The following is a 13,107-nucleotide window of genomic DNA, read 5'->3' as shown; positions in this document are numbered from 1 at the left end:
CACAGAAAACACATAAAACAAGAGAGACATAGATATACGTGGTTCACCCAGTTTAGGCTACGTCCACCCCAAACAGCCAGTCCTTCCTTTCTATTATCCAGCAAAATGAAGAGACACAACCTACAGCAAATCCGCTGTAATATCCTCTGTTTTCTCTCACAGTCTCACCTCTCTGTTTCTCGCTCACAGAATACACATCTATTACACAGCCTCAAATACAATGCCCTCATACAAAGAGAGGGGTTTCCTTCTAGGGAAAAAAACCCTAAACTAAACATAAGTTCTACCGTTAGATCATCTGCCTAATGAACGGCCCATATTGACTAGAAATTACTATACTTTTACAAGGCAATTTTACATCAGTTTTTGGCTTCGGGGGCTTGCCAGGGGACCGCTGGCCCCCGGACCCCCCAGCCAGGGGGGATTGGCCCCTCCGGACCCCACTTCCTAGGGTATACATTTGGCTGAAACAAAGACCTCTGAACATTCATGCTCCACACACAAACAATCTCCCACTTGAAGAATGATTGTAGCAACTCCACCGCTACTTCATTTGCTGGACAATGACTCCTCTTTGGACCTGGCTATTTCTCATCTTCATCGTCATCCTTGAAGACCAATTGAAACTGAGCATGTTCTCAGTTTCTCCCTGGTTACAACTTTTGTTAGCATATCTGCAAGATTCTGGCTAGTGTGTATCTTTTCCAGCTTCAACTCTCCATCTTCCAACATTGATCGTATGAAATGGTACTTAAGCTGTATGTGTTTAGTCTTGGAATGAAATGCTGAGTTCTTTGCAAGATGAATGGCACTTTGGCTATCACTGTATAACGTGACCATATCATGCTCCTTACCCAATTCACCAATAAACCTTTGTAACGAAATCATTTATTTACTAGCCTCTGTAGCAGCAACATACTCTGCTTCTGTTGTTGAAAGTGCAACAACACTTTGGATTTTTGAAACCCAACTAACAGCTGTTCCACCAACAGTAAATACATATCCTGTAGTGCTCCTCCTGTTATCTCTATCACCTGCCATATCTGCATCAACATATCCATGTAGGGAAATGTTTGAGCCACCAAAGCATAATGCTTGATTTGTGGTACCTTTCAAATATCTGAGAATCCATTTCACTGCCATCCAATGTTCCTTTCCTAGATTGTTCATGTACCTACTTACAACTCCCACTGCATGTGCAATATCAGGCCTTGTGCAGACCATTGCATACATTAAGCTTCCAATTGCTGATGCATATGGAACTTTAGACATATAATCCATGTCTTCTTGGGTCTTTGGGCACATTTCCTTACTAAGTTTGAAATGGCTAGCAAAAGGTGTACTAACTGGTTTTGCATTGTGCATGTTAAATCTTTTCAACACCTTTTGTATGTACTCATTCTGAGACAATGTTAATTTGCAATTTTTCCTGTCTCTAGTTATTTTCATACCAAGGATTTGTTTTGCAGCTCCCAAATCCTTCATTTCAAATGAATTTGCCAATTTTCTTTTGAGCACATTTATTTCCTACATGTTAGATCCTGCAACAAGCATGTCATCTACATACAATAACAATATAATATAGCTTCCATCATTTTGCTTTTTCAGATAAACACAATGATCAGAGTCGCATCTAGTATAACCTTGTTCAGACATAAACTTGTCAAATTTTAGCTACCACTGCCTTGGAGCCTGTTTTAAGCCATACAAGCTCTTTTTCAACCTGCACACTAGTTTCTCCTTCCCTTTCACTTCATATCCTTGTCGCTGTTGCATATATATCTCTTCCTCCAAATCCCCATGGAGAAAGGTTGTCTTTACATCTAACTACTCAAGATCCAAATCTTCAACTGCCACTAGACTTAAAATAGTTCTGATTGAAGTCATTTTAGCAACAGGAGAAAATATTTCATCAAAATCAATACCTTTCTTCTGTGCAAATCCCTTCACCACAAGTCTAGCTTTGTACCTCTGTTTTCCTCCGTCTTCTTCCTTCAGCCTGTAAACCCATTTATTCTGCAATGTAGTTTTACCTGCAGTAAACCTGACTAAGTCCCAAGTCTGGTTATGCATTAAGGAGTCCATCTCTTCTTCCATGGCTACCTCCCACTTCTTCCTGCTTTCACCCTGCATTGCTTCTTCATAACATTCGGGTTCACCGTAATCAGTCAACAATAAATAATATAATGAATGAGAGTATCGTTCAGGGGGTCTACTTATCTTGGTAGATCTTCTAACACCGCTTTCAGGTGTTTGGGGTGCCTGTTGCTGTTGTGGTGGTTGCTGCTATTGTGGTTGTTGATTATTATTATTTTCATGCACCTTTACTTTTTCAGTGATTTCATCAAGAATTGCGTATTCCTTGTTTTCTTTTTCCTGTTTCTTTTCCTGCAACTGATTCTTATACAAGACCTTTACATTGAATATTACATCTTTGCTCCTAATAATTTTGTGATTTTCATAATCATATAAGCGATAACCAAAATCATTAACACCATATCCAATAAAGGTACATTTCTTTGACTTTGCCTCAAGCTTTGTTCTATTTTCTTTATCAATATGGACAAAGGCCTCACAACCAAAAGGCTTTAAAAAAGAGTAGTTTACCTTTTTACCTGTCCATGCTTCCTCCAGAACACCACCATCCAAGGAACTTGAAGGCCCTCTGTTTATTAGATAAATAGCAGTATCTACAGCATCTGCCCAAAATTGTGAAGGCAATCCTGCATGCAATCTCATGCACCTTGCACGCTCCATGATTGTTTTGTTCATCCTTTCTGACACACCATTTTTTTGTGGTGTTCTTGGAACTGTCTTCTCTCTGCGAATTCCATGCTCTGAACAGTACCTATCAAACTCTTTGTTGCAATATTCACCTCCATTGTCTGATCTAAGACACTTCAATTTCTTTCCTGTCTCAATCTCAACCAAAGCTTTCCATTTCTTGAAAGTATCAAATACATCATATTTATTCTTAATAAAATAAATCCAAGTTTTTCTAGTTGCATCATCAATAAAAGTAACATAATAACGAGAGCCATCGAGAGATGATACCTGAGCAGGTCCCCATACATCTGTATGCACAAGCTCTAATTTTTCATTCTTCTTTTCTTTCCCAACTCTGAGAAATCTGACTCTCTTCTGTTTTCCATAAATGCAATTCTCACAGAAGTCCAAATCAACATTCTTCAAACCCAACAACAAATTCCTTGAGTGAAGAATCTTCATCCCCTTTTCACTCATGTGTCCGAGCCTATGATGCCATAATGCTGCATCTACTCCTTTGGAAGTTAAAGCATTAACAGAGTTAGAAATACCATTGCATAAATAAAATGTACCAACCTTTTCGCCTTTTGCTATTACCAGGGCTCCTTTGGTGACCTTCCAAGCTTTATCTGTGAAAGTTGTCACACAACCTTCACCGCCTAACTACCCTGTTGAAATCAGATTTTTCCTTAAATCTGGAACATGCCTTACCTCCTTTAGTAGCCATTGGTTTCCATTCTGCTGTTTTACAAGAACCTTACCCATTCCAACAATTTTACAGGGTTTATCATCACCCAAACGAACTTGTCCAAAATCTCCTTGAACATAGTCATGAAAGTATTTCTTATCAGGTGTGGCATGGAATGAGGCCCCTGAATCTACCACCCAGGAATCAGTGATATTTTCGAAAGAAAGAATCAAAGCATCTTGTAACACCTCACTTGTCACATTTGCTTCATGATTGTTTTCTTGCTATGCATCTCCTTCTTTTCTCTTCCAAGATCTACAGTCTTTCTTTAAGTGTCCTTTCTTTCCGCATTTCCAGCACACTATCCCCGATCTGGACTTGGATCTGCCTTTCCTTGATTTACTGCGATATCCTGAGCTCTTTCCTCTTTCCATTTTTCTTCCCCTAGACTCTACACTCAAAGCATTTCCCGATGTCTCACCGGAGCTTTTCCGTCGCATTTCCTCGCTAAGGATAGCACCGACAACATCATCAAACTTTAAAGTACTAGATCCAGACACAGAGTTACTAATGGCCATTACTAAACCATTCCAACTTTCTAGCAATGAGCACAAGAATAACAGAGCTCTAACTTCATCATCAAAGTTTACCCCTACAGAACATAACTGACTTGTAACAGTATTAAAATCATTTAAATGATCTGCAATAGATCCACCTTCCGACATCTTCATATTAAATAACTATTTCATAAGAAATACCTTGTTTGAGGCCAAGGGTTTTTCATATAGTTTCTCCAACGTCTTAATCAAACCCTCTGTCGTTGTTTCCTTCGAAATGTTGAAGGCGACCGATGCTGCAAGGCACAACCGTATTGTTCTGAGTGCCTTTCTATCAAGAAGGTTCCATTCTTCATCTTTCATACCCATCGGCATCTTTGCTTTTCCGCCCAATGGTAGGTATAGATCTTTCTGATACAGATAATCTTCCATCTGCATCTTCCACAGTGAGAAGTTTTGGCCGTTAAATTTCTCGACCCTAAACTTACCATCTTCCGCCATTGCTCCCACTCGAACGAGGAACCCTTCTTTCGTGTGAGTTTATCAACCAAATAGACCTTCGGCTCTGATACCAGTTGTTAGAAAATTATATATTACGGAGCAATGGAACACATAAAATATTGCAGAAATATAAACACAGAAAACACATAAAACAAGAGAGACACAGATATACGTGGTTCACCCAGTTTGGGCTACGTCCACCCCGAACATCCAGTCCTTCCTTTCTATTATCCAACAAAATGAAGAGACACAACCTACAACAAATCTATTGTAATATCCTCTGTTTTCTCTCACAGTCTCACCTCTCTGTTTCTCACTCACAGAATACACATCTATTACATAGCCTCAAATACAATGCCCTCATACAAAGAGAGGGGTTTCCTTCTAGGGAAAAAAACCCTAAACTAAACATAAGTTCTACCGTCAGATCATCCGCCTAATGAACGGCCCAGATTGACTAGAAATTACTATACTTTTACAAGGCAATTTTACATTTGTTTTTAGCTTCGGGGGCACTGCCCCCGAGTCCCTGCCGAGGGACCGCTGGCCCTCGGACCCCCAGCCAAGGGGGATCGGCCCCCTCGGACCCCACTTCTTGGGGTATACATCCGGCTGAAACAAATACCTCTGAAAAATCATGCTCCACACAAAAACAGTTCCAATAAGGTGGAGGTTGGTTCCACTGATGTAATGCCCAATTTCTAGCAAGTGGTGGTTGTTAAAATATTAATTGTAGCCCCTAAATCAACTAGGGCATTTGAAAAGGTTTGTCCATTGATTTGCACCGTCACTATAGGATTCCCTGGGTCTTCATATTTGATAGGTGCTTCTCTTCCTGATAACAGATCAGATAGGGTGCCAACTACTTGGACAGTTGGATTAGTTGTTATTTTCCTCTTTGGCTTCCTTATACATAACTCTTTGATGGTTTTTTCATATATTGGTATATCTTGGATAGCTTGGAGGAGTAGGATTTTTATACACAAGTTTCTTAGTTCTCCCAGAATATCAAAGTCAGGATGTTCTATAGGGCGTGGTATGATTAATTGTTCTGGGAATGGGGGAGAAGACATGGTTGCTTGGTCGTGAGTTTGTTGTTTGACCACATCCTCTTCTTGTAGTGATTGTTCTGCGAGTAATCGATTTTCAACTTGAACATTTTTATCTCCCTCAGTTTATATAATGCGCCTAGACCTTAATTGAAGGTTGGTTCACTCCCTTAGATTGGTTTCTAGTTCTGGTGTTTTGATTATTTGAACAGATTGAACCGGTCTATTATTTGGGTTCGGGTTGGGTTGGGCTGGGAGTTGCGGTCTTAAGTTGGACTGGGGGTTTTGTTGTATTGTATATGGCACTGGTAGTGTGGGTTGAGGGAGTGGAATGGTTCCTACTGGCTGATTCATCAGTCTTTGCCAGTTTGTCTGCCAGGCTTGACTCTGCGAAGTGGGAGGGGACCATTGTGTTGGATATGCATTGTTTTGCCAATATGGTGGAGGGTAGGGAAAATTTGGCCAATTAGATTGGCTTGTTTGATTTGGCCATGGTGATGAAGGAAATGGTTGTTGTGACTAGTTTGAAAAGGGAGGCTGATTTTGCCACATTGTATTATATTGCTGAGCATGATATTGCAGAGGTTGGAAAGAAGAAGATGGATTGGAGGGCATACCTAGTTGTCGTGGCTGCCATTGACGGCACTGATTAAGTAGGTACACCGGTTCTGATTCTTCTTCCGCTTCTTTGTATACTACTTTCAAACCCAGGAGTGAGGGGTAGTTCTCTGTGGAGTGATCTTTTGTACAGATAGAGTAGACTTGAACTACATCCAATGGGCACTCTTTGTGACTGTGTTTCTTTTTGCATCTAGGGCAGAATATTGCTAGATTTTGCTCTGCTTCTGCTTGTTTCTGTTTCGCTTGCATAATATTGAGCTGCATTATCAGAGTCCCCAATATATCAGTTTTGAAATTCTCTAGTAAATTCCCAATTTCTGTGGGGGTTACTCCTCCACCGGAGATCTTGCTGTCCCTTGTGAACATGTCATGTTCCACTGGTTTTAACCTTGTACTGCCTCGTGAACTCCTGATGCACAAATCAATAATGTTAACAAAATTTTCTTGATAAATGTCACCTTTTCCCATAATATTTATTGTTTCAACCCATTATTCCTTCATTCCTTTAATTAATGTTATTTTTAATACATTGTCAGGTAAGGGTAATGATGCATAAGGCAATCTCTGAAGATTATACTGAAAGCATTCAACATATTCTTCTAGTGTCTCATTAGGTCTAGCTACCATCTGAAATATTTGATCCTTTAATTCTCTAGACCTACAATAATCCTGATATTTCTTCAGGAAAGCCTCTTTCATCTAATCCCAGTTGTTTATGACACCTCCATCTAACCCCATAAACCATCGTAAGGCTGCCCCTTTTAATGTAGAGGGAAATAATTTTAGCTTTTGGGGATTGATGGTATAGTCATACCCCCTGCACAATACATCAAATTCAAATAAAAATGCGTCTAGATCTTCTGATGTTAGGCCATGGAATGTAGGAATATGTTGAAGAGGAATGGCCTTCATAGGTGCATTAGCTGCAGTATCTACAATGGGATATTACAGTGTGGAGGTTTGAGGTGTTTGCTAGTTCTAGGCCATTTGGTCAAATATGTGCCAATATCCTTCTGGGATTTCTAGGAGTGTATTCCTAGGCTGGTTAGAAGGAGCAGGAATGGCCTTAACAACACTTCCTTTGTCTGGGATGATGAGAGTTCCTTGTTGAACTAATGTCTGGGGGATCTTAGCTCTTTAGGTTATTTAGCTTTGTTTTGAATCATTTTGACACCACTTCCCTTATCTGGGCTGCTTAATGGCTGAACTATTCCAAGAGGAGATCTTGGTTCTTTAGTTTCCCCTGTTTCTCCTCTTCCTTCACAGAGATTACTAAGGTTCCCTTCTTGTAACAATTTTGGGCTAGAATTCTCAATTTCTCGAAAATCTTGCTCCTTTGTTTGGCTGTGCACCTCAGCAAAGGCTACAGATGGTGATTCAGTGGCCCGAAGGGAACTAGTAGGTTGTTGAGAAGCAGCTTTTCTAGGTCCTACTGATAGCTGAGATTCTGCCTTTTTAAGGATTTTGTCTATAAAGGTTGATCGGCCAAGGGTCATCGGCCACTTAGCTTTATCAGGCTTTGGTAATGGTTTAAGATTCTTTTCAGGATTTTTCTGCTTAGTTATGCACACAAATCAAATACTTATTTATACCTAAAATAACAACAAATCTGCAGGAAAGCAGGCGAGGGAGCAGGGTTGTTACATGCTCCATACGCAGGTTCTTACCTTTCGTTTTTAAAACCCAACTCTCTCTTAGCAGGTACTTACACTACTCTCTTTTCAAAAAGAAACAAATGGCTACACTCTCCTCGGCAACGGCGCCAAAATGTTAAGCGATAAAAAAGGTCTTTTTAACCTCTATTTACCCTACATTAATTATCAATCCAGGTACGATTTTTTATCTCAAGAGTGTACTCAGTTTGAGGCGGTCACTTGTTCAAGAGTAATGTTTGCAGTATAATGCTTACAAAAGTAACTGAATGCTGGAAACAAACTCTAATTGTAATGGCAAGAAACTAAATGTTTTGTAACTAAATCAATTACTCAAGAAACTATAGCAATCATCAGTCAAGGATGCAGTAATGATAACTCTTTCCCCTGTAAACTGATGTAAATGAAATTTAATCATAGATAAGATCTCCAATTTGAGAACTTAGACAACAGTAGTCAATGTTCGTTATAGTTGTGGATCTTTCTATTCACACTCAAGCAAATGCTGGAAATAACAATTCAATTAGCAGAAAAGGAACAAGAACTAAAAATATCGAACAACAAATCTTAATCTACAGGAATGAATTGAGCAGCAATCTTAACTGAAAGGAATTGAACAACTATTTTTAACTAAGAAAGGAATTGAACAGCAATCTAAACTAATAAAGGAATTGAACGGAAATCTAGGAAAGGAACAACAAACTGAAGTAACTATACAGAAATTGAACAGTAATCTAAGAAAGGAATAGCAAACTAAAGTAAATCTATAGAAATTGAACAACAAACTTAATTAAGTGTAAACACACAACGACTATAGAATCAATAATCTTATTCTAGCATGCAGAACATTAACCACATATATAAAGGAATGGTAATTGCAGTTATAATGGAACGACAGTTAACTGAAAAACAATCACAATTGTAAGTGGACAGTAGTTAAATGAATAGCAATATCAATCTGTAAAAGAACAGTAATATCAATCTGTAAATGAATAGTAGAATCTGAATTAGACAATGCAATACTGTTTCAGAAGGAACAACATAACATTCTCGGTTGAGAATAATAATTTTTCTATTCAATTCCGATTTCGATATAACAGATTAATTCAATGAAATGTTCAGAAACAAAAGATTACTGAATAAAGCAAATTAAGATAATGCAAAGGAAATCAAACCACACATGACTGTAATCAGAAAATAATGATACAAGAAGCAAGTGATCCACTAGGGCCGGGCCCTTAGCCACTAGGGAAGCACTGCTGCTGTTACTCCAGGATCAAATAATGGAGCAACAACTGAGTTATATATTAATCATAAATGGTAAATTTACAACGATCACTCTTTTAAAGAGAGTCGATGATCAAAGTTAAGAGTACAACAATAAGTCTACAAATTGACAATAAAATACGTCCCCTAGGCTAGCAACGCTGTCCCTTTTTATAGTGGTCAGGTGGAAGTATCAAAAATACGAATAAGTCTTGTAGCAGTGATCCCTTAGGATCAAAGGATCCTAAGGGATTCGCCATATCTTTGATTTTTAGTTATCGTTTTGTCCTCTTGCGCTGATGCCGCATTTCCTCCCTTTTCCTGGTCCATGCACTCCAATCTTGCTTTCCTTGTCTGGATGCAGTTTCCTGTCAAAGGGATAGTAGTTGCTTTTGCTTTGTCTTTTCCTTTGGAATAGTGATTTTCCATATTCTTCACTTTCTGTGTAGAAAAAGACAATAATTAGTCATTTTGCATCAATCACAAATCTCCTTAATTCTATTATAATTCTTTAACATATCACCATCTTAGAATGTAAAGGAGTTATGATTTAAAGGAAAATATAAATAAATAAATGGTAAATGCATACCTCTTCCAATGCTCAACACAACTTACCTCACCAAGATTTCCTCTGTACTTGGTCTTTTGGCAAGCTCTTGGTTATTTATCTCTAGAACTTCCTTTGAGAACTTCTTTCTACTCCTTCTAGGCTTCAACTCATCTGCACTTCTCAATAACACAATTGTCCTCTTGTATTTCAATCACCATGAAATACTTGGTTCTGACCACCTCTTCTTTCACTTAGAAAGTATTACCAGCTTCCTTCATCCCTTAGCGATTCTACCCACATCCTCTGTGGAATCGCCTTTGTGATTTGCAACAATACCTCTACAGTAACAAGTCTCCTTCTTGCTACATATGCCTCACTAAGCTTCTTTCCTTTGAGCTTAGTCTCTTATCATTTCTCTGGTTCTTTACTTTGGAACCAATTAGGCACTCCTTACTCTGTATTGCTACAAACTTCTCACCTTCTTATGCTATTATCTGTGCATCAATGTATAAACACACATTCTCAAATCGAAACAAAACAAAACATATAACCTCACCTTCAAGATCTTTGCATAATCTTGTTCCACCATTCCACCTGTACTTTGAATGGATTATCCTTTGTATCTTGCATCTGCAAATTCTGCTACACATCACCTCTGTGTGCCTATTTTCTATCAGATTAGAATCTGATACTTCCTTGCTTGCATAAACATCTTTGACACATAACTTTGTTCTCAATTCTTTCACATAGAATTTCTTTGTTTTGTTTTAACACCAATTATTTCAATTACAATTCTGCTTTGATACCACTAATGACGTAGGGTTACCCCCGCTTATACCCACAGTATGCATGTAAAATGAAAAAAAACATCTGTCCCAGGTATTTAACTCTCAAAGGAATCAAATCTTCAACCATAAATGGATAAGGCCCTATTCAACAGTTCCTTTATATTGAAACCCAATCACCCCACTTAAACCTCCTATCGAGACTTTAAACCTCCTCACTAACCTTCATTATCCCTTTTATTAAGCCTTCCTCAATCTTTCTTATCGGGAGTTTTAAAACCCTTCATAACCTTTATAAAACCTTGTATCAGCGCTTAATTCATTGTAAACCCTTTATATTTTATAATGGTGGACTTATATAGGAAACTTCACATATTCACACTTAATCCTTTATAATTCATTTACAAAGGAAATACATGCAAAACACACCATTCCGCCTTGGTACGGTCTCTGCACATTTCTTGAGGTTACCTTTATCACAATCGGGGTATCGCACCTCCACGACACACCACACACATATATATATATATATATATATATATATATATATATATATATATATCATCACCCCTCCGACTTTGATATGTGACTATCGGAATCGTTAACACCACCTTTTACATTAAATAACTCGGGCACACACTTTATGGAATACAAAGGAAACACATTGAAACTCTGCTCCGAACCATCTAAGCAAATCTAAAAAACTATATACCTGCATTCATATATATCGTCGGGTTTGCACCTTTAGATGCTCCACAGTGCTGCTCCGATCTCCAATTACTAATCAGCTCGATCTCTGATCGCCGATCGGCACTTATTGTCGATATCGCTATGTCCAATTCCATTTCCGGTGCCATTTGACTTTGACGAAATGCGATCACTGATCAATCTTGATCGTCGATCTGGACTCGATCCGACGGTTGACGTTTGATCGCGCAATCGCTTATCGCCATACCTTAAGGTCTTCAGCCCGCCTTCTTATAACAATCCACCGATGTGATTATAAAAGATCTCTGTTCCGGCGATTGGATCTGGACCGTTGATCTCATAGATCTAACGGCTCCTGTGCAACCATACTTCACTTCTTGCCTATCTCTTTACTTAGATTTTTTCCGCCATTTCCAATGTTTTCTATGGTTTTCGGGTTTTCCAAAGGTTTCGCCTTACGCTCTTCTGCTGCTCAATTCATTCCCGCTTGAGCTTAACTCCGCTTACTCATTTGATCACTGTCCTTTTGGAATTTACTTGATCCTTTGAATGGATTCAAAGATCCATTACGAACCTCTGTCTCGTTCTTCTTCTCTGTGCAATTCTTCAGAACTCTGTCTTCCGCTTCCGCTGCTCAACTACCTCTGAGCTTTACTCTTCTGCGAAATCTCACTTCGTTATTTAACCCTAGAGCTTCACTATATTTCCTCAATTGGATTCAAAGACTCGTGATGATTCCTCTGAATCATTCTCTCCTCTGTGCATTCTATAGAACTCTGACAACAACCCCTGTTACAGAACCTACGACTTCATATATCATTCACTCATTAAACACTCATTTCACATATTAACAAAGTTGTGCCATAATCCATTGTATATATAAATATGAACAAATGATACATATCAAGACTCTCTGTCTCTCACAGGCCTATTCTTCAATATCAGTGGCCTCCTCCCTCACTCTACTCGTAGGCTACATTTATGCCAGAAAGTTCTGTTGAGCTAATTCTGGTTCAATTCCTAGTTCTACTAAACTGACTCCTAAATGTTCTCTGTCCACTTCTACTTCAATTAATTCCTAAAATCTCTCTCTCGTTCCTCAAATCATGAGACTGATTTAAGAGTCCTAATTGACTTTTAACTCTTTGTCTTTATTAACCACTCATGTTCTCATTTATTTTAGTGCATTTACAACTTCCTCTCATTATCTAATTAATTTCTATTCTATGCACTCAAAAACCAAATATTACATTAATTTATCACTTAGGAATCCAACTTCCTTAAAATACATGATCCCCTATGTCTATTTAATTACAATGATTTTCCCTTGGGTTGAATGGTCCTGCATCATCTTCACTCTTGGTTCTAGACCTATTACATGGGCTTGCAAGGAACAAAGTGCCATTTCTCTTTCTTCAACAAAAGTAGAGTATCTTGGCACCGTAGAAGCTAGTAAGAAAGCCTAGTGGCTTCCTCAGATCGTGTCAGAGTTTGGCTTTCAATTGCAACATCTGACTACACTTCGGTGTGATAATCAAAGTGCCATTCAACCATGCAAAGATCCAGTCCAACACCTGCGCAACAAGTACATTGAACTACACATACACTTCGTCAGAAAGCTCATTCATGATAATGTTCTTGAAGTGCAATATTGTTCAACCAATGATCAAGTTACAGACATATTTACAAAGGCTCTCACAGAGGCGAAGTTTACTAAACTTTGATTTATGGTTGGAGTTCAGGAAGTTGTCACTAAGGGGGGATAGACTTTAATGCCTCCTTCCTTCTCCTATTGTGTTATATTTGTACATCCTTCAATCCTATCTCAAGTTGTTCTTAAGGAGGGATGTTATGGTATTCCGACATATAGGAAATAGTTAAGTATAACTTGGTCTAGTGTAGAGTTAGGTAAAGTGTGTTTCTTTACTATGTACTTTTGTAACTTACAATTTGACGGTCACGAT

Source organism: Pinus tabuliformis, chromosome 6, assembly GCF_031772625.1.
Source record: "Pinus tabuliformis cultivar Carrire ecotype Pingquan chromosome 6, CPIR1, whole genome shotgun sequence".
NCBI lineage: Eukaryota > Viridiplantae > Streptophyta > Pinopsida > Pinales > Pinaceae > Pinus > Pinus tabuliformis.
Note: the sequence above shows the minus strand (reverse complement) of the source record.